General features: G+C 43.9%; 1 protein-coding gene across 2 annotated transcripts in view; it reads left to right on the forward strand.

The window, feature by feature from the left end:
* hdhd2 (haloacid dehalogenase-like hydrolase domain containing 2) overlaps positions 1-27,892 on the forward strand; it is a 64,779-nt gene that overhangs the window by 3,056 nt on the left and 33,831 nt on the right. For both annotated transcript variants that reach the window (XM_059989768.1, XM_059989767.1), the window contains exon 2: positions 17,233-17,503. The gene's annotated coding sequence lies outside the window, so the exon portion shown is untranslated. The remainder of the gene's footprint in view (positions 1-17,232; positions 17,504-27,892) is intronic.

Genomic DNA, 27,892 nt, shown 5'->3' on the forward strand with positions numbered 1-27,892 from the left:
GGGCTAATGTGTAAAATGCAGTCACACACAGCACAGGGAACTTGTACGTTAGCAGTAAAATATATTCACAGAAAAATCTAGTCCTAGTCCCTGAGTGTTATGGCCTACGTTGATGGTGCATGTGACATTGGATACCATGTGAGCTGAAGTCAGGCAAAGCTAGTGCCTGTGTTACAGTGTGTTCAAATGCTGGTTTATTTTCCTTGGTACCAGGTACATACAAGTTAGGTATTGCCTGTAGGATGCCCACTAAACAGCAGCTAGAATGCTTAAGATGAGGAAAATTCTATCAATATTTTTGTGCAATCAACAGTAAAACTCTGCTATATACATTCTCAAGCCCAGCTGTGAAAGGAGGAGGGTTGGGCATTGGGCTAGCAACCCCGTCCCGTAAAAACCCAGAGCGACAGCAACACCAAAGACCTCTCCCTGGGGGAGGAAGAATCTTCGCACAGAAGACGTAGGGTGAAAGTGAAAGCCACAGGGCAGCAAGCTGCTGTTGGCGACCTTTGCTCCAGAAGAGATGATGGGCTGAAGAAGTAAACAGAAAAGCACCAACAATGATGCACGAAATGTTAGTGCATTGTGCTCAGGAAGAGATAAAATAACAGTGCTAACGTTTTGCAATACTGTAGTTCAACTAAGCTAAAAATGTTTGGATGATGATTTTCATTTGTACTCAGTATCTGAGGCTTCTTGCTTAAGTGTTCAACATTACACTACCTCAGCACTACCTACCCCTCCACCTATCTTCGTATCATCCGCAAACTTTGCCACAAAGCCATCAATCCATTATCTAAATCACTGACAAACAATGTGAAAAGTAGCGGTCTCAATACTGACCCCTGAGGAACACCACTAGTCACCGGCAGCTAATCTGAAAAGGTCCCCTTTATTCCCACTTGCTGCCTCCCACCTGTCAGGCATTCCTCCATCCACGTCAGTATCTTTCCTGTAACGCCACAGGATTTTATCTTGTTAAGCAGTATCATGTGTCAAATGCCTTCTGAAAATGCAGGTAACTGACATCCACTGCCTCTCACTTGTCCACCCTGCTTGTTACAGCCTCGAAGAATTCTAATAGATTTGTCAGGCAAGATTTCCCTTCACAGAAACCATGTTGACTTTGACTTATTTTATTATTAGTCGTCAAGTACCTTGAAATCTCATCATTAATAATAGACTCCAACACTTTCCCAAACACTGAGGTTGGGCTCACTGGCCTATAATTTCCTTTCTTTTGCTTTCTTCCCTTCTTAAATAGATGCAGGGTGGATTTCAATGTTTAGGAACTTTGGATAGGTACGGGAGTGGAAGGGATATAGAGGGCTATGGTCTAGGCCGGGGGTCGGCAACCTGCGGCTCCCGAGCCATTTGTGGCTCTTTCACCTCTGTGCTGCGGCTCCCTGTGGCTTTGGGAAATAATTGGTCAGTATTTAATTAAAATGTATTTTATGTTAGTTTGTTAGCTTTTGAAATGTAATTCTAAATTTGAAGATTATGGTGATCTTGTACAATCTAAGTGTGGCGACACATTTCCTGGCACATCCGAAACGGCTCACAATTAGCCAGCATTCCGGCTAAGGGAGATAGCCTACGGGGGTTTGTGAGTACGCGTCTTTTGCAGCATCTGCGTCCATGGGGGCTGGGTTGAGGGAGGCTTAAAAGCAAGGCTGTTTAGTTCGAATAAAGTTATTCGACTGCAGTTTACTGACTGCGTGAGCACACCGCTACAACGTGTTTTTATCGCTATTAATATACGTCACCACTGCCAATACCTGACACCCACCAGTGCGCGATTTCTTTAATTTTTCGATCCAAGGTAAGCCAACATTTGGAGAATTCTAAAAAAAAGAAAAGTGACTGAAGAAAACAGAACGTTTAATGATACGTGGACAGATTCATTTGCTTTCACTGTTGACGAGACTGGTTTACCGGTATGCTTAATATGCAATGAGAAACTAGCAAACAACAAAAAGTCAAATGTCGCAAGGCATTTCCAGAGTAAACACGCAGCCTTTGCTCAAAAATATCCGGATGGAGATGAGAGAAAAAAAGCCGTTTCGGAACTGATGCGGAAGGTTGATCTGAGCAAAAATCATTTCCAGAAATGGATGAAGTCTGGAAAATCAACGACATACTCCAGTTATATTGCCGCTCAGGAAATAGTCAGGCACGGGAAGCAGTTTACAGATGGTGAATATATAAAAGAATCTTTCATTAAGATTTCAGAACATCTATTCACGGACTTTAAAAACAAGAGTGAAATTGTGCAGAAAATCAGGGATATGCCCCTCTCTGCAAAGACTGTCAAAGACAGAACCATAAAAATGGCAGAAGACATCACAAGACAGCAAATTAAAGACATCAATTCAGCTGTGGCCTACTCGATTGCCTGTGACGAGTCTAAAGACAAAGGTGATATTGAACAAATAGCGTTGTTCTGCCGGTATGTAAACTCTGCCGGGCCACAGGAAGAACTGATTGAGTTGATACCTCTAAAAGACCAAACACGGGGGGAGGACATCTGTGAGGCTGTCTTGAATTGTTTAAGAGCCAAAGGAATAAAGACCACCCATCTGGTGTCAGTAGCTACTGATGGGGCTCCGAATATGACGGGAACGCACAAGGGATTTGTGGCTTTACTGCAGAAGTCGCTGGACAGAAAGCTGCTGACTTTTCACTGCATCTTGCACCAAGAGGCACTGTGCGCTCAAACATTTCCTCCGGAATGCACAGAAGTAATGGATGTTGTCATTCAGATTGTCAATAAAATAATGGCAAAAAGTTTAAATCACCGTCAATTCCGTTTGTTACTGGACGAGATGGAAAGCGCATATTCTGATCTCCTGCTGCACAACAAAGTCTGGTGGCTGTCCAAAGGGGAGGTGCTGAAACGCTTTGTCGCGTGTCTGGAAGAAGTGAAAACTTTCCTGGGCAGCAAAGGGCTCACCTTTCCTGAGCTGGAACAGCCAGAGTGGCTGGAAAAGCTACACTTCATGGTAGACATGACAGCGCACCTGAACACGCTGAACACAGCTCTTCAGGGGAAAGGACGCACAGCCCTGCACATGTTGGAGGATGTTTTGGCATTCGAGCGCAAGTTGACAGTGCTTGCCAGAGATTTACAGAAAGGCACTTTGTCTCACTTCCCCAATTTGAGAGAGTTCAAACAAGGTCACGACATGATAATTTCGGAGTATTTACATTCTGCAATCATCGCAATGCAAACATCGTTTGGGAAACGCTTCTGTGAGTTCAGAGAGGAAAAAAACACATTATCCTTCCCGGTCACTCCCTTAAGCATCGATCCTTCCCTACTGCATACGACTGCATTGGCAGGTGTGAGTCAACCTGATCTTGAGATGGAACTGGCCGACATAGCCGACAAAGACATATGGGTGTCCAAGTTTAGACGCTTGACAGCAGACCTTGAAGATGTTGCCCGTCAGAAGGCCGTTCTTGCTCAGAATCACAAATGGAGTGATATTGAAAACCTTCCAAAACCGGACAAACTTGTGTTCGAAACATGGAATGCTATGCCCGACATTTATGTAAACATGAAAAAGTATGCGCTTGGAGTCCTGTCGATCTTTGGATCCACATATGTATGTGAGCAGGTGTTCTCCAACATGAACTTTATTAAAAACAAACATCGCGCACGCCTCACAGATGACAGCTTGCGATCCTGTGTAAAGATGAAGGTGACGTCATACAGCCCTGATGTGCAGACGCTGTGCGCTGAGGTCCAGGAGCAGAAATCCCATTAACCAAGTATGATAAATATTTTAATTGCCTATTATTTTATGTATATTCATATTTTTTCATTGTTCAGTGAAATAGTCCTTTTATTTTTCAGGCTGACAGCTGGCTGATGTTATTTTTGGTTTGCTGCTGGCGGCAAATTTAAGTTTGGCGTTTTTCATAAATACAAGAAGGACTCAAATAGACGTTGAGTATTTTACTTAAAAGTAACCTTCAACCCAACGTCTTTTTTTCGGAGTTCAAAATGTTTTTGTTGCATGCAGAAATGTAATTTCGTTTTCTCTGCAGGAGTTCATCAATTTCATAAATGCAACACATTATAGTTTGTTTATACATAGCATAAAGGCAAAAAAAACGTTGTATGCAGTGTTATTTCATTTTAAATGTCAAACGGGTTTTGCGGCTCCCAGTGTTTTCTGTGGGAAACGGGTCCAAGTGGCTCTTTCAGTGGTAAAGGTTGCTGACCCCTGGTCTAGACTCATCTCGATGGGGATTAATGGTCTGGCACAGTCTAGATGGGCCAAAAGGCCTGCTTCTGTACTGCAGTGTTCTATGACTGTAGGCCAGGGGTTCCCTAGGCTTACATCTGTTTTTGGAAAAAATACAGGAATCCATTATTAAGGAGTGCATCAACTGGATACATACACTCAGTGGCCACTTTATTAGGTACAACTGTTTTTAATGCAAATTTCTAATCATCTAATCTCGTGGCTGCAGCTCAATGCATAAAATCATGTTGACGTGGTCAAAAAGTTCAGACCAAACATCAGAATGAGGAAGAAATCTAAGTGACCAACTGCATAATGATTGTTGGTGCCAGACGGGGTGGTTTAAGTATCTCAGAAACTGCTGATCTCCTGGGAGTTTCATGCACAAGAGTCTCTGGAGCTTACAGAGGATAGTGTGAAAGACAAGAAAGCATCCAGTGAGCAGTAGTTCTGTGGGTGAAAACACCTTGTTAATGAGAGATCAGAGGAAAATGTCCAGACTGGTTCCAGCTGACAGGAAGATGATAGTAATTGAAATAAACACATATTACAACAGGAGGACATCTCTGAACACTCAACATGTCAAACCTTGGAGTGGATGGACTACAGCAGCGGAAGTGGCTTCTTTTTTAGGTGCAGGAGATTCTTAATAAAGTCGCCACAGAGTGTATGCTGGAGACTTGAGCAGAAAAGGTTGATCCCAGGGATAAAGAGGTTGTCGTAAGAAGAATAGTTGGGTTTACACTCATCTACTTTAGAAGACTGAAGGAGCATTTTATTGAAATAAGATTATGAGAATTACAGCCCCACCATCTGAGTGAGGCCACCTCTGGCTACCATCAGGCAGGAGGGCCCATACCACCAAATTCAAGAATAGTTACTTCCCTTCAACCATTTGGTTCTTGAACCAATTGGCATATTTTTGCACTACTTAATTAATTTTTGTATATATATTGTAATTGGTAGTTTTTTTATTACTGTGTATTGCAATGTACTGCTGTCGCAAAACAACATATTTTTGACATACATTGGTAATATTAAGCCTAACTATTATAGAATCGTACTACTATGACAACTTCACACTGGTTTCTGTGTTCTAACTGTGTTCTTTCTTGTAAAAATATTGTGTAACTGCTGTTTTTCTTGTGATGATACGTGCCTGTGGTGCTGCTGCAAGTTTTTCATTACATCTGCCACACATAGATATTTGCATATGACCATAAACTTTATGTTTATGATGGCACCAGCCAGCATACAACGCTCCCTCTGTCGACATCTTCCACATAGCTCACAGAAATATCTTTTTACTTCTTTTACACCTGTTCTTCATCTTAAATGTGTTCCTGGGACTGTTGGAACCTGTGATTTACAGTTTGGAGATTGTTTGAGTGATCCAGCACTTTGCTGACTCTGAGGAGATTCCAGGAAGAGAGTGCATACTTGGACGGCCTCAGTGCAAAGAAACTTCAAGTTGGGACATGAGCCGATGTTCTGATCATTGCCAGAGAAGGGATTGTGAACTGTGGCTCGCTGTGGCAGGCAGCTAGGCTCCTCTGCCTCATGTGGTGTCCCTCTCTTTCGATGAATGTTGGTGATACCATGGGATGGTACCATGGTTCTGTGTTTTGTGGACTTTTTCAGATTTATACTTTTTATATTCTGTGTTGTTTTATCATCCATTCCTTTTCTGTTTTGTTGTGTGAGGGGAAGATGTTTGTGTGTTAATCTTCTGCTAGGTTCTGTTAGATCTATTATGTGGGAGGGGTTGTTTTTTGGGATTAATGACCCTGTTCTATTTTGTGTTGGAGGGGGTTTTGGGGTTGATGATCATCATGCTGTTCTTTTTTTGTACGGTGGGGGGGTTGTTGGGGGATTTGATGCTTCTCTCTGAATGATTTTCATGTTCTTAGTTTCGTGGCTATCTGGAGAAGACAAACTTAAGAGTTGTATACAGATACAGACTTTGATAATAAATGAACCTTTTGAATATATATATACAACCAAATGAAGCAATATTCTTCCAGGCCATGGTGCACCCACAAAATAAATATCAGACACAGCACATAAAACAAAATTATTATCTAAATAAGTTAATAAAATATTCAAAATGCATATGGTGCACTGCACAAGTAAACAATAAACAGCTCGCTGTCCGAGTGATGAGAGCTCAGTGGAGGCAGGGAATTCATTAGTCTCTCAGCCTAAGGGAAGAAGCTGTTCCCCAGTCTGTCAGTCCTAGTCCCGATGCTTGTGTACCTCCTTCCTGACGGTAGTGGGTCAGAGAGATTGTGGGGTGGGTTGTAGGGATCTTCAACGATGCTTCATGCTCTTTACCATAATCACCTCAGAGATTATAATTCATTACCCCAGTTAGGACATATTCTGGTGTTAGAGTATATAGCAAATAGTAACTTCAACAACTAATCTTTAGATCTGAATGCGGATTGCAGATTCAATTTTAAATGTCCCTCTGGACAATAGCTTCCTGAAGCTGTGGACACCGGTTGATTGCAAAGCAGACAATGCTGTGAAGAAGGTGTGAAAATTAAAATTCAAAGGAAGCATTGTAACTGTAGAATTTTCATTTGATCTTTAGCATATAAAATGTCTTGTAGTATTGGGTTGTACAGGCCTCTTCCTCCGAGAGTCTCATTTTGTTGAATGAAACACTTGTGTATCCACTAGCTTCAGTATCTCTCCAGTGAATTTACAACAACCCCAAAAGTCTTTTTGGAAGCAGAGTTAAAAAATATATTTAAGTCAGAGAATAACAAACATTTGACTTAAAAGGGAGTTGAAGAGCAGGAGTGTCATGTTGAGGACAAATCTGGTTCAGCCATGATCTTACAGAGCGGGCTTGAGAGTGATTAACCCATTCCTGATCCCGTTTCTTCTTAGCAAAGTTAATAGATTGGTGTTTGAAAGTAATATTCCAATTTTAAAAGGGAAGTAATATTTCAGTTTCTGAATTGTTGAGAATGCCATTTAAATATAGTAATTTTATTTTGTCTGCACTGTCCTGCTACCACAAGACAACAAATTTCACCTCATGCAAAAGAGATAATAAACCTGATTTTGATTTGCTGAAATGAGAACTGTATAAGGAATTCATTGTGTCCTGTCAAGATATGCAAACATGAGATGAGACAATGGCATAAAGATCAAATTGATAAAGATACATTACCTGAGGTAGGATTGTGAAATGGGACACTGGGCTATTTTATAATGCAGGAATAAGCCTTGCAAAAATGTTTCAATGTTTACTGTGATACAGATTAGCCAAGAACTGATTTTGGGGAAAAGGCTGCTGAGACTTGTTTAAACTTAGGAACGTATGATTGGGAAAACTTCACACTCAAGGTTCTAAGCTTTCAGTGTCCCCAGCATTGAGCACATCTACACAGAACGCTGTCAGGGGAAAGCAGCATCCATCATCAGGCACCCCAACACCCAGGACATGCTCTCTTCTTGCTGCTGACATCAGGGAGGAGGAACAAGAGCCCCAGGACCCACACCACCAGGTTCAGGGATAGTTATTGCCCCTCAGCCATCAGGCTTTTGAAACGGAGGGGATAACTTCCCTCACCCCAACACAACTGTTCCCACAACCTTTGGGCTCACTTTGAAGGGCTCTATATCTCATGTTCTTGATATACATTGCTTATTTATTTACTATTATGTGTTCCTTTCTTCTTGCACTTGCAGTTTGTTGTCTCTTGCACGCTAGTTGTTTGTCTTATCTTTAATGATTCTGTCGTGCTTCTTGTATTTACTGTGAATGCCCGCAAGAAAAAGAGTCTCAGGGTTGTATATGGGAATATCTATGTACTTTGAACTTTAATGAGTCACAAAGCATGCATATCAATCACAGTTTATAAAATATAGTCCAGTGGCTGAGTTACTGGACTTGTAGTCCAGAGGTTCAGTCAATAAGGTCAAAGTCAAATGTAAATTTATTATCAAAGTGCATATTTGTCACCATATAGTACCCTATAATGCAGGAAAGCAGCATCCAGGCACCCCACCATCCCAGCCACAGCCATGCTCCCTTCTCGCAGGGACCACACCAAGACTTTGCCAGGGATAACATGTTTAGGATAGGTTGGGTTTGTCTTCCTTTGAACAAATGTATATCACTTTATTTTTGTCACATGTCCCCATCAAGAAACAGTGGACAATTTTTGCAAATTTATGATCCATCCATTTGGATATTCTCTTTACAAAAGTGCATTAAAGTAGAACAAGAGAAGACAAAAGAGAGCAGAATACAGATGCAAAATTACCTATAGTGGTGTCACAGGTAGATAGGGTCGTAAAGAGAGCTTTTGGTACATTGGCCTTTATAAATCAAAGTATGGAGTGTAGGAATTGGAACATTATGGTGAGGTTGAATTTGGAGTATTGTGTGCAGTTTTGGTCACCGAATTACAGGAAGGATATTAATAAGGTTGAAAGAGTGCAGCGAAGGTTTACAAGGATGTTGCCAGGACTTGAGAAACTGAGTTACAGAGAAAGGTTGAATAGGTTAGGACTTTATTCCCTGGAACGTAGAAGAATGAGGGGAGATTTGATAGAGGTGTATAAAATTATAATAGGTATAGATGGAGTGAATGCAAGCAGGCTTTTTCCACTGAGGCCAGGGGAGAAAAAAAACAGAGAACATGGGTTAAGGGTGAAGGGGGGAAAGTTTAAAAGGAACATTATGGGGGGCTTCTTCACACAGAGAGTAGTGGGAGTGTGGAATGAGCTGCCAGTTGAAGTGGTAAATGTGGGCTCACTTTTAACATTTCAGAAAAGCTTGAACAGGTACATGGGTGAGAGGTGTATGGAGGGATATGGTCCAGGTGCAGGTCAGTGGGACTAAGCAGAAAAATGGTTCAGCACAGCCAAGAAGGGCCAAAAGACCTGTTTCTGTGCTGTAATGTTCTATGGCTCTATGTAATAGAGTGTCACAGTTATTGGTAAAGGGCAGCACAGGGAGACAGTAGAGCATTACAGAGCACCAAGCGAACACTTGATGAAATCACGAGTTGGCTTATGATTGAGCACCGAACCTCAATCCTTGGCACCCAAAACATGATTGCCAATTAGCAGGTCTGTCCAGAATATTTAAAGGAGCCATGCCTTTTGTACATACTCCGGGGAATTAGAACCTCTAAACCTTGGAAGCTGGCGTGGATGGGTACGTCATAACAGGACCCCCTCCCCCGTGGCTGACTCCTGACGGCCCTGGCTGCTAAGAGAAACGATAATTGTAGTTGTGGATGAGAGCTGGATTCAAGATGTCTTTTTCAGGCACCCAGCACCTCTACTCCGGTCCGAATCCTTACCATCCATGAGATATTGCGGAACACTTCCAATAGTACTGAGTCCAAATATCTCCTCACTGTGAAAACCTGCTCCCCATCAACAAACCTGGATGGCAGTGGAACTAATAGGCTGGTGTTTACAGGTTTTAACTTGGAAACATGGAAAGTGTGATTGATCTTGAGGGTCTTGGGGAGCTGCAAGGTGTAGACCACGGGGTTTACTTTCCTGAGAATCCTGAAGGCTCCAATGAACTTGGACTCCACTCAGAGAGGCAAGTCCTGAGTCAGACCTGTCCAGGCTGTAAAACTGGTCCCTGTCTTTCCTTGTAGTTAGGTTTTATTTCAGCCTTCTAGGTAGAAGCTAACAATATCTTTCTTGCCCTGGTCCATCTCTCCTTGCAGCATCAGACAAGGTCTTCAACCACAACCTCGTCCTCTTCCTCAGCAAGAGTAGCAGTGACTACCCAAATTGGCATTTGAAGGGGGACACCCCAAGTGCTGAATGGTTGCTCCACTCGTCCAGCCTTTCGGAGGCCAGGCATCACAGGGTACATTCCATATCGTGGTACAGCCGCTCTGTCTGGCCATTGGACTACAGGTGAAACCCAGAGGAGAGACTTGCTGTTGCTCCAATCAGTTTGCAAAGCACCCTCAAGAAACGTGATGCAAATTGTGGACCGTGATCCGACACAATATCCACCAGAAAACCGTGAGTCCAGAAGACCTGTGGCAGGACAAACTCGGCACCTCCAACCACAGATGGAAGTCTGTTCAAGACAATAAGTTTGCAGGCCAGAAAACGATTACCATGATAATGTACCCTTCCTACCCTTTGAAGGAGGAAGACCTGGGATAACGTCTATGGAGACATGCGCCCATGGTCTGTCCAGAACAGGTAGGGAGTGGAGAAGCCCTTGAGGTCGGGTACGGGGCTCCTTGTTCTGGGCGCATGCCTCACATGCCTGCACATACTGCCAAAATTCTTCCGTTATTCCAGGCCACCAATACCTCCTCTTGATGAACTCGAGGGTCATGGCAATCTGTGTGTGAGCAGTGAGTCTGAATTGCAGTATCTGAGACCAGGCAGAACCTGAGACAAACAGTTGACTCAGAGGACCGTTCTTGCGTTTGGGCCTGCAAGCAAGAGTGCCGATTCCTCAGTGAACTGGCGTTACTGCCTCGGCTTGGGGCAAAACGGTGGTAGGCTGCTCCTCTCATTCTGGTTTGTCAAACTGACGAGACAAGGCATCTGGCTTGTGGTTCTGTGACCCCAGTGATAGATCAGGATTAAATCAAAGCAGTTAAAGAATGAAGAGTACCTAGCCTGCCTGGAATTTGGCCTCTTGGCCTCCTGAATAAAAGCCAGGTTGTTGTGGTCTGTCCATGCGATAAAAGGGTTCTTGGCCCCAGTGACACCATTTTTCTAAAGCTAACTTAACTGCAAGAAGCTCCAGATTCCCAATGTCATAGTTTGCCTCTGCCGGTGATAGCCATCTGGAAGAGAATGCAGACAGGTGCAGTTTATTGTCTGAAGGTGTCTGTTGGGACAACACTGCACCCACTCCAACAACCGAGGCTTCCATTGGGGAGGAGGTACAGGAGTCCAGAGACACACACTCAATGATTCTGAAACAGCTTCCTCCCCTCCTCCCTCAGATTTTTCAATGGACTATGAACCTATCAACAAAATATTGCTCTGTTTTTACATTACTTTTTTATATTTATATATTTGTTATTGTAACGACTACTAATTTGTTTATTTATTACACTGTACTGCTGCTACAAAACGACAAATCTAATGAAATTTTCTGTGACAATAAACCTGATTCGGATGATTTCATGCTGGAGGACCATTCAATAGTCCTACAAGAGCGTAATGGGAGCTGTCCTTGGCCTGGCTGCTCCATGCTTTCAACCTTTTGTATGTTCTGCCCAATGCGAGAAAGGAGAACATCAAGGCTGGTTTCTGACCCCAAAACAATTAACTTACAGGAGCAGAATTAGGCCATTTGGCCTATTGAGTCTCTTCCACCATTTTGCCATGGCTGATCCAATTTTCTTCTCAGCCCCAATCTCCTGCCTTCTCCCTGTATCCCTTCATGCCCTGACTAATCAGGAATCTATCAAACTCTGGCTTAAATATACATAAAGACTTGGTCTCCATGGCTACCTGTCGTAAAGAATTCCACAGATTCACCACCTCTGCGAAAGAAATTCCTTCTCATCTCCGTTCTAAAAGGACACCCCTCTATTCTGAGGCTGGGTTCTCTGGTCTTAGACTCTCCCACTGTAGGAAACATACTCTCCAAATCCACTCTATCACAAAGGTCTTTCACCATTCAATATGTTTCAATGAAGTCACCCCTCATTCTTCTGAATTCCAGAAAAATACAGGCCCAGAGCCATCAGAGATCTTCATATGACAAACCATTCAAACCTGGAATCATTTTCATGAACCTTCTCCAGTTTCATCATATCCTTTTAAGATAAGAGGACCAAAGCTGCTCACGATATTCCAAGTGAGGCCTCACCAGTGCTTTATAAAGTTTCAACATTACATCCTTGTTTTTATATTCTAGTCCTCTTGAAATGAATGGTAACATTGCATTTGCCATCCTCACCACAGACTCAACCTGCATATTAGAATTACCTTTAAGGTATCCTGCACAAGGACTCCCAAGTCCCTTTGCTCTCTGTCTTTTTTCTGGACACCAGACCTAACTTGTCCCCTCCACTACCACTTGTCCTGACTATAAATAATTTCTTATTTGGCTAGCCCACTTCCTTGAAACAAAAGGTGTAGCCATGAGCACTCACATGGGTCCCAGCTATGCCTGCCTGTCTGTCGGTTATGTGGAACAATCTATATTCCAAGTCTACACTGGTGACCATCCTGCACTTTTCCTACGCTACATTGACGACTGCATAGGTGCTGCTGCACCTGTGCTGAACTCGGCGATTTCATCCAATTCGCCTCCAACTTCCACCCTGCCCTCAAATGTACCTAATCCACTTTCGACACCTCCCACCCCTTTCTCAATCTCACTGTCTCTGGAGACACCTTATCTACTGATGTCTATTATAAATGCACAGACTCTCACAGCTACCTGGACTATACCTCTTCCAGCCTGTTACTTGTAAGTATGCTATCCCCTTCTCTCAATTCCTCCATCTCCACTGCATCTGCTCTCACGATGAGGCTCTTCATTCTAGAACAAAGGGGATGTCTTCCTTTTTCAAAGTGGGTTTCCTTCCTCCACCATCAACACTGCCCTCCATCTCTTCCATTTCATGTACATAAGAGCATAAACATAAGAACATCAGAAATCGGAGCAGGAGTAGGTCTTCTGACCCATCGAGCCTGCTCCGCCATTCAATAAGATCATGGCTGATCTGGCCATGGACTCATCTCCACCTACCTGCCTTTTCCCCATAACCCTTTAATTCCCCCTACTATGCAAAGATCTATCCAAACTTGTCTTAATTATATTTACTGAGGCAGTGTCCATGGCTTCATTGGACGGAGAATTCCACAGATTCACCACTCTCTGGGAAAAGTAGTTGCTCTTCATCTCCATCCTAAATCTACTCCCCCAAATCTTGAGGCTACGATCCCTCTATGTCTGCTCTTACCCCTTTGTCACGCCACCCCACCAGTGATAGGGTTCCTCTTGTCCTCACCTACCACCCCACCAGCCTCCACGTCCAGCAAATAATTCTCTGAAACTTCCACCATCGCCAATGGATCCCACCACCTAACACATCTTTCCCTCTGCCCAACTTTCTGCTTTCAACAGGGATAACTCCCTACGCAACTCCCTTGTCCATTTGTCCCTCCCCACTGATCTTCCTCCTGACACTAACCATGTAAGTGGAACAAGTGCAACACCTGCCCCTACATCTCCTCCCTCACTACCATTCAGGGCCCCAAAAGTCCTTCCAGGTGAGGCAACACTTCATCTGTGAGTCTGTTGAGGTCACTTACTATGTCCAGTGATCCTGGTGCGGCCTCTTGTACATCGGTGAGCCCCAATGTCATTTGGGAGACCTCTTTGCTGGAGTCCACCAGAGAAAGTGGGATCTCCCAGTGGCCACCATTTGAATTCCACTTCCCATTCCAATATGTCTATCTGTGCCCTCTTCCATTGTCATGATGAGGCCACACTTAGTTTGGAGAACCAACATCTTATATTTTGTTTGGGTAGCCTCCAGTCTGATGGCATGAACACTGATTTCTCAAACTTCCTCTCTCTGCTTCACCATTTCCCATCCCCTTTCACCTTTTCTCCTTACTCGCCTACTGCCTCCCTCTGGCGCTCCTCCCCATTTTTTCTTTCTTCAAGCGCCTTCGGTCTCTTTCACCAATTATCTTCCTAGCTCTTTATTTCACCCCTTCCCCCTCTAGGTTACACCTGTCACCTGGTGTTTCTCTCTCCCCTCCCTCACCTTTTAAATTTACTCCTTGGCTTTTTCACTCCAGTCCTGCCGAAGGGTTTCAACTGTGCTTTTCTTCCATAGATGCTGCCTGACTTGCTGAGTTCTTCCAGTATTGTGTGTGTGTTGCTCACATCTCCAGCATCTGCAGATTTTCTTTTGTTTGTATTTCTCACCATTTAGAAAAGTCAACCCTTTCATTTCTTCTGTCAAAGTGCATGACCACACACTTCCTGACACTGTATTCCACCTGCCATTTCTCTGCCCATTCTCCTAATCTAAGTTCTTCTGTAGCCTCTCTACTTCCTCAAAACTATCTCCAGCTATCTTCATATCGTCTGCAAACATTGCAACAAAGCCATCATCAAAATCATTGACATGTAATGTAAAAAGAATTGGTCCCAACACACACCTCTGCAGAACACCTTTATCACTGGCAGCCAATCAGAAAGGGCTCTCTTTATTCCCACCCTTTGCCGCCTGCCAATCAGCTACTGCTTTATGCATGCTAGAATCTTTTCTGTAATACCATGGGCTCGTAGCTTGTTAAACAGCCTCATGTGTGGCACCTGTGTCAAAGATCTGAAATTCAATAGGTTTCAGTGAGAATCCACTCATTCTTTTAAACTCCAGCAAGCACAGGCCCAGAGCCAAAAATCGTTTCTCATGTATTAACCCTTTCTTCTGGAATCATCCCTGTGAACCTCCTCTGGACCCTCTCAAGAAGACAGATCTGTACAGCCAAGGGATAGATGAAGTTTGGAATTGGGCGTGTGACAGAGACAGGTACTCTCACATATAACACCACATTACTGGGGCAGGGGGAGACCACAACGTTGTGCCTTCCATGCATGAGTCACAAAACAGTATTTTTTTATTCTGTACCTCAAATCTTTAGGTGATTTGTATTCCGAACAGCCATAATGGGGGGGTCAAGTTTCAAAGTAAATTCATTATCAAAATATTTGTTACCATATTCGAACCTGAGATTCATTTTCTTGCAGGGAAAAAATAACAAGAGGATTTTATGAAAAATTATTCATAAATGAAGAGAAAACTAAAGAGAAAACTGGAAAACAAACCAATGTGCAAAAGAAGACAAATTGCAAATAAAAATAACACTGAGAACATGAGTCATAGTCTTTGTAAGAGAGTCTGTCGTTTGTGAAATCAGTTCAGTGTTGAGGTGAGGGAAGTTAATCCATGCTGGTTCAGAAGCCTAATGGTTGGGCGGTCCTGGACCAGATGAACTGCATCCTAGGGTTCTGAAAGAGGTAGCATTAGAGATTGTGATGGCATTAATAATGTACTTTCAAACATCATTGGACTCTGGCATGGTGCCAGAAGACTGGAAAATTGCAAATGTCACTCCACTCTCTAAGAAAGGAGGAAGGCAGCAGAAAGGAAATTATAGACCAGTTAGCCTGACCTCAGTGGTTGGGAAGGTGTTGGAGTCAATTGTTAAGGATGAGGTGATGGAGTACTTGGTGAAAGTTGACAAGATAGGACAAAGTCACCATAGCTTCCCTAAGGGAAAATCCTGCCTGATGAACCTGTTGGAATTCTTTGAGGAGATTACAAGTAGGATAGATAAAGGGGATGCAGTGGATGTTGTATATTTAGACTTTCAGAAGCCCTTGACAAGGTGCCACACATGAGGCTGCTTACCAAGCTAAGAGCCCATGGTATTACAGGAAAGTTACTAACATGGTTTAGAGCATCAATTGATTGGTAGGAGGCAGAGAGTGGGAATAAAATTATCCTTTTCTGGTTGGCTGCCAGTGACTAGTGGTGTTATGCAATGGTTGGTGTTGGTACCACTTCTTTTTCTGCTGTATATAAATGATTTTGATGATGGAATAGATGGCTTTATTGCCAAGATTGCAGATGATATGAAGATTGGTGGAGGGGCAGGTATTGTTGAGGAAACAGGTAGACTGCAGAAAGACTTAGACAGAAAGTTCTTGCTGAAAGTGGCAAATGAAATACAATGTTGAAAAATGCATGGTCATGCACTTTGGTAGTGGAACTAAATGGCTTGATTCTATTTTCTAAACAGGGAGAAAATGTAAAAATCTAAGAGGCAAAGGGACTTGGGAGTCTTTGTGCAGAACACCCCAAAAGTTAACTTGGAGGTAGATTCTATGGTGAGGAAGGCAAATGCAATGTTAGCATTTATTTTGAGGTCTAGTTTACAAGAGCAGGGATGTGATGCTGAGGCTTTATAAGGCACTGGTGAGGCCTCACCTTGTGTAGTGTGAACAGTCTTGGACTTCTCATCTAAAAAAAAGATGTGCTGGAATTGGAGAGGATTCAGAGGAGGTTCACAAGGATGATTCTGGAAATGAAAGGGTTATCATTAGAGGACCATTTGATAGCTCTGGGTCTGTACTTGCTGGAATTCAGAAGGATGGGGTGGGTCTCTGTGGTAAACTATGTATACCTGTCTGGACACGCCCCTCTGCTGACTCACAGACCCCTGTATAAAGGCGATTGGGGCACTGCTCCTCCCTCAGTCTGAGATGTCGTGCTCCCTTTTTGCTGCTACTGAAAGCCTATCGTTCACTTCCAGTCTCCGAGAGTTATTGATGGTGCATCAGTCTCATTGAAACCTTCTGAATGTTTGAAGGCCTATATGTGGAAAGGATGATTCTCATGGAGGGGGAGTCCAGGACAAGAGGGCACAGCCTCAAGGGTAGAGGGGTGTTCACTTAAAACAGATGCAGAGCAATTTCTTTACCCAGAGGTGGTGAATGTGTTAATGCAGGTAGCTGTGGAGGCCAGGTCGTTGGGTGTATTTAAGGCAGAGATTCATAGGTTCTTGATTGGCTACGGGGAGTGGGGCTGAGGTGGGAAAAATGCTCAGCCAGGATTAAGTGGCGGAGCGGGCCGAATGGCCGGATTCTGTTCCTATGTGCTGAGTCCAGGACCGATCCCCTGAAATGGTAACACTGAAGAATCTAAAGTTGCTGATTCTGTCCAGCTCTGATCCCCGAGTGAGGACTAGCTCTGGATCTGCTGTTCCTTCCTCACTTTTATTTCCACGTGTCCATGTCATGCCGGAGGTGCTTTGCCCGGAAACGCTGGGGCTGCTAAAATGGTCTACATTTCTAACAAGGGCTCTCGGACCGCGAAACTTAATGATATACAATAAATCTATGTAGATAGATCAGGTGACTTTTTTTGTGTTGCATCGGATCCGGAGTAACACCTATTTCGTTCCCCGATCTGCACAGGCGCCCAGCGGCCGGAGGGAGTCCTCCTGCGCCGCGTTGGAGGACCGCCGCCTCAAGCGCCGAGTTCTTGACTTCTCCGCAATACTCCTCGGTTTCGACGTCTCCTCGACCGTGGACGGACAGAGGAGCTGAGGGACGGCCGTGGCACAACGCCGCCCATCCGAGCTTCAAAAGGAAGCAGCGCCGCTGCAAGAGAGAGAAGAACGACCGCGTCGACGGGGGCACCAACCCTTCTTTGCTGGTTGCCTGGTAACGGGTGCAGTCACTTAAGGTGAGTGACGTTGATGGTGACCGAGGGATTGTGGGAAGGACGCGCGGAGGTCACGTGCATACATTCGGCCCGTCGCTGTGGTGTTGGCCCATGTTTCTATTCACATTTATCCCACCTGCTGGGACGCTCTGTCACTTAACGTTTGCCGGACCGCCTTTCGGGATTCCTACCCCGTCTCTGGATCTCAGAATCAGGTTTAATACCACTGCCAAATGTCCTTAAATTTGTTGTTTTGCTTCAGCAGTTCATTTCAATAAATATTATAAATTACAGCAAAAATACTGCGCTAGTGTTTATAACTTTGTCTGTTCGGAAATCTGATGGTGGAAGGGAAGAAGCTGGATGCCGCGTTTTGAAGCTGTCCTGGATGTTGGGGAGGCAAGTGCCCATGATGGAGCTGGCTGAGTTTACAACTTTCTCACTATCTATTTCTCATTGTCTACCTGCAATTGCACTTACTCATACTAAAGGTTTCAAAGGTGTCACACAAGTAGGCTTATTCAGAAAGCCAGAAGGCCTGGGATCCAGGGAAGTTTGGCCAGGTGGATTCAGAATTGGTTTGCCTGCAGAAAACAGAGGGTCATGGTGGATGGAGTACATTCGGATTGGAGGGTTGTGACTAGTGGTGTCCCCCAAGGATCAGTTCAGGGTCCTCTACTTTTCGCTATTTTTAAGGGTGGGTTGGCAAGTTTGCAGACAATACAAAAGTTGGTGGTGTTGTGGATAGTGTAGAGGATTGCTGAAGATTGCAGAGAGACATTGATAGGATGCAGAATTGGGCTGAGAAGTGGCAGATGGAGTTCATCCCGGAGAAGAGTGAGGTGGTACACTTTGGAAGGACAAACTCCAAGGCAGAGTACTAAGTAAATGGCAGGATACTTGGTAGTGTGGAGGAGCAGAGGGATCTGGGGGTATATGTCCACAGATCCCTGAAAGTTGCCTCACAGGTAGATAGGGTAGTTAAGAAAGCTTATGGGGTGTTAGCTTTCATAAGTCGAGGGATAGAGTTTAAGAGTCGCGGGGTAATGATGCAGTTCTAAAAAACTGGTTAGGCCACACTTGGAGTACTGTGTCTAGTTCTGGTCACCTCACTATAGGAAGGATGTGGAAGCATTGGAAAGGGTACAGAAGAGATTTACCAGGATGCTGCCTGGTTTAGAGAGTATGGATTATGATCAGAGATTATGGGAGCTAGGGCTTTACTCTTTGGAGAGAAGGAGGATGAGAGGAGACATGGTAGAGGTGTACAAGATATTAAGAGGAATAGATAGAGTGGACAGCCAGCGCCTCTTCCACTGCTCAGTATAAGAGGACATGGCTTTAAGGTCAGGGGTGGAAAGTTCAAGAGGGATATTAGAGGAAGGTTTTTTACTCAGAAAGTGGTTGGTGCATGGAATGCACTGCCTGAGTCAGTGGTGGAGGCAGGTACACTAGTGAAATTTAAGAGACTACTAGACAGGTATATGGAGGAATTTAAGGTGGGGGGATATATGGGAGGCAGTGTTTAAGGGTCGGCACAACATTGTGGGCTGAAGGACCTTACTGTGCTGTATTGTTCTATGTTCTAAATTCTAAAGGTATATTTAATGGTCAGAGAAATGTATACAATATACATCCTGAAATTCTTTTTCAATGCAACCATCCACGAAAACAGAGGAGTGCCCCAAAGAATGAATAACAGTTAAATGTTAGAACCCCAAAGCCCCTTAGCTCCCTTCCCTCCCACATGTAAACAGCAGCAAAGAAATTATCCTCCTCCCCCACCAGAGAAAAAAAGCATTGGCACCCACCACCAAGCACCCAAGCGTGGTCAAAGCAACAGCAAAGACACAGACTTGCAGTACTGGCAGTCCCCAGGTTACGTACGAGATACATTCCTGAGTCCATCTTCAAGTCGGATTTGTACATAAGTCAGAACAGGTATATCTGGTATTATTTAGAGTCAGTTAGTCAACCATTCTATGCACATAAAACACTTAAATGTTTGAGTTTCAATAATTAAACCACTGCTTTGCTTAGTAATAATTGTAGCTTTCATTGGGGCAAGGCCTTTCACATGCTCCACTATTCTCACTTTATCTGTTATCTTTTTAAATTATTCCAATCGTTGACTGACTGTAGCCTAATACTTTTCCAATGACCGATGGCGTATCACCTCTTTCCAATTGCTTTATTATTTCCACTTTATTTTCAATCGTGATCGTTTTCCATCAACGGAACAGGAAACTGCGGATTTTATGTTCTCTCACTGAGCAGCAGTGAACCATCTGATTGGCCTGTCAGAGTTCTCTTTAGGAACTAGTTGACTTGATCAGCATTTCTGATCTGGCTATTGTTCACGATCGCACTTAATAATAAAAAAAATACAGCAGCAGCCGCGGGCAGCGGGTCCTCTGCTCCCCCGGGGCCTAAAATCCACCCGCACTGAGACAGTTTAAATGGGACAAGTGGGGTTGTGCTGACTGGAATGGGGGGGTGGGGTCAGGGTGAATCTTGCTAAGAAATATTTAAGCCAAATACAAAGTTACACACTCAACACAGTGTTAACGGCAATGACTTAAAACAGCGGACTCTCTTGACACACTGATCTCCGGCCGGGACACCGGTCTTCAACGTGCCCATCTCCACAGCCACGAGATCCTGGACCTCCGAAGGTGAGCCAACCTCTTAGGCCGCATCCTTGGCATGTCGAGAGCGGGTCCCATTCCTGCAAAGAACCAAAGTCAGTGTGTAACTCCAGGTCAGGGGCTTCAAAAGAACCCTGAAAAGGAAAAATAGAGATATATAAAGATGGAAGTAGAGCTGTTCCCAAAGATACAAGCAAAGGTGTGGCCGTTTAGAGCCATCTTTACTAAGCTCCACCCTCTTCACATTTCCCCCATGATCTTTAACAATTTTTCTGCATTCTGTCTGGATGAATAGTGGCTTGGTACAACAAAGACTGCCAAGAAACTGCAGAGAGTTGTGGCACATCAGAGAAGCCAGCCCCCTCAGCATGGACTCTGTCTACACTTCTCACTGCCTCAGTAAAGAACATCATACATTATCAAAGTAAGCTACAGCCATGGAATCCATTTGGTACTGAGGTGAGTGAAGCTGGCCTCAGAGCCTGTTGGCTGGCAGGCACGGCTGCAGAACATCGAGCAGTACGGTACAGGCCCTCATCATCGATCCCACATTTTCCGGCTTACCTTTGCCACCGTAACTTTGCCAAGGTCATTTTACTATCTTAATGCCAGAACATAAGAAATAGGAGCAGGAGTAGGCCATCTGGCCCATCGAGCCTGCTTCGCCATACAATAAGATCATGGACTCATCTCCACCTACCTGCCTTTTCTCCATAACCCTTAATTCCTCTGCTATGTAAAAATCTTCTCAACCTTGTCTTAAATATGTTTACTGAGGTGGCTTCCACTGCTTCATTGGGAAGAGAATTCCACAGATTCACCATCCTCTGGAAAAAGCAGTTCCTGCTCATCTATGTCCTAAATCTACTCCCCCAAATCCTGAGGCTATGTCCCCTAGTTCTCGTCTAACAGTCCCAGGCGACTTAATCTCTCCTCATAGTCGAACCCCCTCATCTCTGGAATCAACCTTTCTTTTTCTTTTTCAATCTTTTTATTGATTTTCATATATACACAAAAAAAAATAACATAGTAATAAGTAAGTTGTGAATACAATAGACTTGAAATCACATTGATAATAAGATAACAATATCCTACTAAACATCAACAGAAGAAAATACCTTAATCAATCAAGTCCACATGATTATATGAAAAAAAAACAAAAATAACCATTAAAAAAGAAAAAAAATATTAAAAATATGTGAAAAAAATATATATTAAAAAAAAATAAAACACTAAACTAAACTAGCATGGGCAATAATAACAGTTTACAAGTATATGATAGTGTCAAAGAACTCCGGAACTCCATACCTGAACATGAATAAGCAGAAAGAAGGTCTGGAAAAGGCCAAATTAATTCATATGAAAATGTCGAATAAACGGTCTCCAAGTTTCTTCAAATTTAATTGATGAGTCAAAAATAGTGCTTCTAATTTTTTCCAAACTCAGATAAGAAATAGTTTGAGAAAGCCATTGAAATGTGGTAGGAGGATTTACTTCTTTCCAATTTTGTAATATAGACCTTCTGGCCATTAATGTTACAAAAGCAATCATTCGTCTGATTGAAGGGGAAAACTGATTACCATCTTCATTTGGTATGCCAGAAATTGCAGTAATAGAATGAGGTTGTAAATCTATATTCCAAATTGAGGAAATAGTAGTAAATATGTCCTTCCAATAATTATGTAAAGTGGGACATGACCAGAACATATGGGTCAATGAGGCCACTTCTGAATGACATCTGTCACATTGAGGGTTAATATGAGAATAGAATCGAGCAAGTTTATCTGGAATCAACCTGGTGAACCTCCTCTGCACCACCTCCAAAGCCAGTATATCCTTCTTCAAGTAAGGAGACCAGAACTGCACACAGTACTCCAGGTGTGGCCTCACCAGTACCCTGTATAGTTGCAGCATGACCTCCCTGCTCTCAAATTCAATCCCTCTAGCAATGAAGGCCAACATCCCATTTGCCTTCTTGATAGCCTGCTGCACCTGCAAACCAACTTTTTGTGATTCATGCAGAAACACTCCTAAGTCCCTCAGCATGGCAGCATTTTGCAATTATTTACCATTTGAATAATAATCTGCTCTTTGGAGAGAAGGAGGGTGAGAGGAGACATGATAGAGGTGTACAAGATATTAAGAGGAACATTTCGCATTTCGCATTTCCCCCTCCCCCCACTACTTTCAAATCTCTTAGTATCTCTCCTTTCAGTTAGTCCAGATGGTCTGACAAAGGGTCTCAGCCCAAAACATCGACAGTGCTTCTCCTTGTAGATGCTGCCTGGCCTGCTGTGTTCCACCAGCATTTTGTGTGTGTTGTAATAATCTGCTCTTCCATTTTTCCTTCTATATAACCATATATAACCATATAACAATCACAGCACGGAAACAGGCCATCTCGGCCCTCCTAGTCCGTGCCGAACCCTTAATCTCACCTAGTCCCACCTTCCCGCACTCAGTCCATAACCCTCCACTCCTTTCCTGTCCATATACCTATCCAATTTTACCTTAAATGACACAACTGAACTGGCCTCTGCTACTTCTACAGGAAGCTCATTCCACACAGCTATCACTCTCTGAGTAAAGAAATACCCCCTCGTGTTTCCCTTAAACTTCTGCCCCCTAACTCTCAAATCATGTCCTCTAGTTTGAATCTCCCCTACTCTCAATGGAAACAGCCTGTTCACGTCAACTCTATCTATCCCTCTCAAAATTTTAAATACCTCGATCAAATCCCCCCTTAACCTTCTACACTCCAATGAATAGAGACCTAACTTGTTCAACCTTTCTCTGTAACTTAATTGCTGAAACCCAGGTAACATCCTGGTAAATCGTCTCTGCACTCTCTCTAATTTATTGATATCTTTCCTATAATTCGGTGACCAGAACTGCACACAATATTCCAAATTTGGCCTTACCAATGCCTTGTACAACTTTAGCATTACACCCCAACTTCTGTACTCAATGCTTTGATTTATAAAGGCCAGCGTTCCAATCCTTCAGCGTTCTGAAGGATGACTATGCATTTACCAACATTGTACTGCATCCGCCAGACCCTAACCCACTCACTGTACATTGTGAACAGTTGTGGGCCCAGCACCGACCCCTGCGACACATCACTCACCACTGATTGCCAACCAGAGTAACACCCAAGTATCCCAACTGTCTGCTTTCTATTAGTTAACCATTTTTCTATTTATGCTAATACATCACCCCCAACTTCTGGACATGTCTTTTATGTGGCACCTTATCAAACTCCTTCTGGAAATCCAAGTAAATAATGTCCATCTGTTTCCCTCTATCCACTGCGCTCGTTATGTCCTCAAAGAACTCCAGTAAGTCTGTCAAACAGGACCTGCCTTTGTTGAATCCATGCTGTGTCTGCCTGATGGATCCGTTTCTTTCCAGATGCCTCGTTATTTCTTACTTAATGATAGCTTCAAGCATTTTCCCAACTACAGATGTTAAACTAACTGGCCTGTAGTTACCTGCTTTTTGCCTACATCCTTTTTTGACAGTGTGATTTGAACAAGTATGATTGTAGTGTCTCCAAAATAGTGCAGACTATGATTCCCATGAACAGTGCAATTAGAGACACAACTTGAGCTTTTTCTAAACCTGTAGATTATTACCACATCCCTTGGAGATCTTGGGCAAGGATGTAATGCTGAGGCTTTATGAGGCATTGGTTAGATCCTACTTAGAGTATTGTGCCAAAAAAGATGTGCTGGCAGAGGAGGTTCACAGGAATGAAAGGGTTAACACTTGAGTGTTTGATGGCTGTGGGCCTGTACTCACTGTAAGGGTGCTTCCAATAGAGGGGCATCTATTTAAAACAGAGATGAGAAGGAAATTCTTTAGACAGAAAGTGGTGAATCTGTGGAAATCATTGCCCTCGACAGCTGAGAAGGCCAAGTCATTGGGTATAGTTAAAGCAGAGCCTGATAGTTTCATGGTTAGTCAGGGCATGAAAGGTTACAGGGAGAAGGCAGGAGAATGGGGTTCAGAGGGTTAATAAATCAGCTATGATTGAATGGCAGAGCAGACTTGATGGGCCAAATGGCCTAATACTGCTCCTATGTCATGGTCTTCATGAATTGGTGTCTCTGACATATTGCTGAGGTCAGACTGCAGCAATCTTCTTTGTGACCTTCGAATCTACCTCGATTTAAGGGCTTAATAACAAGTAATAGAAGTGCTTAATAAAGCTTTGCCATTTTCATTCTCACACCAGCAACTGTTTTACTCACCGAAGTGATTCGGTGCTACTGATCCCATACTCAATGTTGGATCTCCCAGAGAGTTGAGAAAGAGAAAGAGTGCCTAACTTGCTGCTCAAGTTGGTAGGGTTGCTAAGGAGACGTACGGTGTGTTGGCTTTCATTTGTCAGAGGGTTGAGTTCAAGAGCTGTGAGGTAATGTTGCAGATCTATAAAACTGGTTAGAGCACACTTGGAACATCGTGTCCAGTTCTGGTCGCCTCATTATAGGAGGATGTGGAAGCTTTAGAGAGGGTGCGGAGGAGATTTACCAGATTGCTGCCTGGATTAGAGAGCATATCTCATGAGTAAAGGTTGAATGAGATTGGACTTTTCTCTTTGGAGTGAAGGAGGATGAGGGGTGACTTGATAGAAGTGTATAAGATGATAAATGGCATAGATCGAGTGGATAGCCAGAAACCATTCTGAGGGTAGAAATGGCCAGTACCTGCTCAAAGATCAGTCTAACCCTTCCCTCTCAAATAGCCCTCTATCATCCAGGGCCCGTCTAATAATAGTCCCTAATGTATCTGCATCTACCCACCTACCCCCCCCCCCCCCACCACCCAGACAGCACGTTCCACGGACTCACCACTCCCTCCCTGTGTAAAGTTTGCCTCTAATAACTTTCCTCCAGTGACCTTCAGATTATGCCTCCTGATATTAGCCATTTGTGCCCTGGAGAAAGATCTTTGGCTGTCCTCTCGATCTATGCCTCTTATCATCTTGAACACCTCTAGCAAGTCCATAAGACGTAAGTTCTGCGCAGAAGTCTTAGGCACATATATATATAGCTAGGGTGCCTAAAAGTTTGCACAGTACCGTAGTAATTTTATGTATTAAACTGTACTGCTGATTCTGCAAAATAAAAATTCATGATATATGTGAGTGATGATAAACCTGATTCTGATGTGGGTCTCTATTGTGGACTGAGAGTGGGAAGAGGGCAGGGAGAGGGAAATCATGGTTGGGAAAAGGGGAAGGAAGAGGGGAAGGAGTGGAAAGCACCAGAGAGACATTCTGTAATGATCAATAAACCAATTGTTTGGAATCAAATGACTTTGCCTGGTGATCCAGGACTGGGACTCCAGCATTCCTTCTCTTCTACCTATCCCACAACTCTCCTGCAGGTGTTCCACCCTCACCACTCCAACTTGCTCTCCGTTCCTCATCGACAAATACAGTACTGTGCAAAAGTCGTCGGTACCTGAGCTCATATATAAACTTTTGCACAGTCCTTAGGAGTAGACTTGGCTTCCACAGCCACCTGTGGCAACAGATTTGCCATCCTCTCGCTAAGAAATTCTTCCTCATCTATGTTCTAAAATGATGCCCCTCCATTTTGAGGCTGTGTCCTCTGGACCTAGACTCTTCCACTATAGGAAACGTCCTTTCCACATTCACTCTGTCTAGGCCTTTCAGCATTCGATAGGTATCAATGAGATTCTCCCTCATAGAACATAGAATAATACAGCACATTATAGGCCCTTCAACCCACAATGTTGTGCTGACCCTCAAACCCTGCCTCCCATATATCCCCCCACCTTAAATTCCTCCATATATCTGTGTAGTAGTCTCTTAAACTTCGCTAGTGTACCTGCCTCCGCCACTGACTCAGGCAGTGCATTCCACACACCAACCACTTTCTGAGTAAAAAACCTTCCTCTAATATCCCCCTTGAACTTCCCACCCCTTACCTTAAAGCCATGTCCTCTTGTACTGAGCAGTGGTGCCCTGGGGAAGAGGCGCTGGCTGTCCACTCTGTCTATTCCTCTTAATATCTTGTACACCTCTATCATGTCTCCTCTCATCCTCCTTCTCTCCAAAGAGTAAAGCCCTAGCTCCCATAATCTCTGATCATAATCCATACTCTCTAAACCAGGCAGCATCCTGGTAGATCTCCTCTGTACCCTTTCCAATGCTTCCACATCCTTCCTATAGTGAGGCGACCAGAACTGCACACAGTACTCCCAAGTGTGGCCTAACCAGAGTTTTATAGAGCTGCATCATTACATCGCAATTCTTAAACTCTATCCCTCGACTTATGAAAGCTAACACTCCATAAGCTTTCTTAACTACCCTATCTACCTGTGAGGCAACTTTCACGGATCTGTGGACATATACCCCCAGATCCCTCTGCTCCTCCACGCTACCAAGTATCCTGCCATTTACTTTGTACTCTGCCTTGGAGTTTGTCCTTCCAAAGTGTACCACCTCACACTTCTCCGGGTTGAACTCCATCTGCAACTTTTCAGCCCAATTCTGCATCCTATCAATGTCTCTCTGCAATCTTCAGCAATCCTCTACACTATCTACAACACCACCAACCTTTGTGTCATCTGCAAACTTGCCAACCCACCATTCTACCCCCACATCCAGGTTGTTAATAAAGATCACGAGAAGTAGAGGTCCCAGAACAGATCCTTGTGGGACACCACTAGTCACAACCCTCCAATCTGAATGTACTCCCTCCACCACGACCCTCTGCCTTCTGTAGGCAAGCCAATTCTGAATCCACCTGGCCAAATTCCCCTGGATCCCATGCCTTCTGACTTTCTGAATAAGCCTACCATGTAGAACCTTGTCAAATGCCTTATTAAAATCCATGTAGATTACATCCACTGCACTATCCTCATCTATATGCCTGGTCACCTCCTCAAAGAACTCTTATCAGGTTTGTTAGACACGACACACACAAAATGCTGGTAGAACATAGCAGGCTAAGCAGCATCTATAGGGTGAAACGCTGTCGACGTTTCGGGCCGAGACCCTTCATCAGGACTAACCAAAAGGAAAGATAGTAAGAGATTTGAAAATAGAGAGGGGAGGGGGAAATGCAAAATGATAGGAGAAGACCGGAGGGGGTGGGATGAAGCTAAGAGCTGTAAAGGTGATTGGCAAAAGTGATACAGAGCTGGAGAAGGGAAAGGATCATGGGACGGGAGGCCTCAGGAGAAAGAAAGAGGGGGAGCACCAGAGGGAGATGGAGAACAGGCAAACAACTGAATATGTCAGGGATGGGGTAAGAAGGGGAGGAGGGGCATTAACAGAAGTTAGAGAAGAAAATGTTCATGCCATCAGGTTGGAGGCTACCCAGACACGATCTGCCCTTCACAAAGCCATGCTGACTGTCCCTGATCAGACCATGATTCTCTAAATACCCACAGATCCTATCTTTAAGAATCTTTTCCAACAGCTTTCCCACCACAGACTGGTCTATGATTACCCGGACTATCCCTACAAACTTTTTTGAACAAGGGGGCAACATTCGCCTCCCTCCAATCCTCCGGTGCCATTCCCGTGGACAACGAGGACATAAAGATCCTAGCCAGAGGCTCAGCAATCTCTTCCCTCGCCTCATGGAGCAGCCTGGGGAATATTCCGTCAGGCCCTGGGGGACTTGCCCGTCCTAATGTTTTCTAAGAACTCCAACATCTCCTCTCCCTTAATACTCCAGAACATCAACCTCACTTGTATTGTCCTCACCGTCATCAAGTGCGA

The sequence above is a fragment of the Hypanus sabinus genome, chromosome 14, assembly GCF_030144855.1.
Source record: "Hypanus sabinus isolate sHypSab1 chromosome 14, sHypSab1.hap1, whole genome shotgun sequence".
NCBI lineage: Eukaryota > Metazoa > Chordata > Chondrichthyes > Myliobatiformes > Dasyatidae > Hypanus > Hypanus sabinus.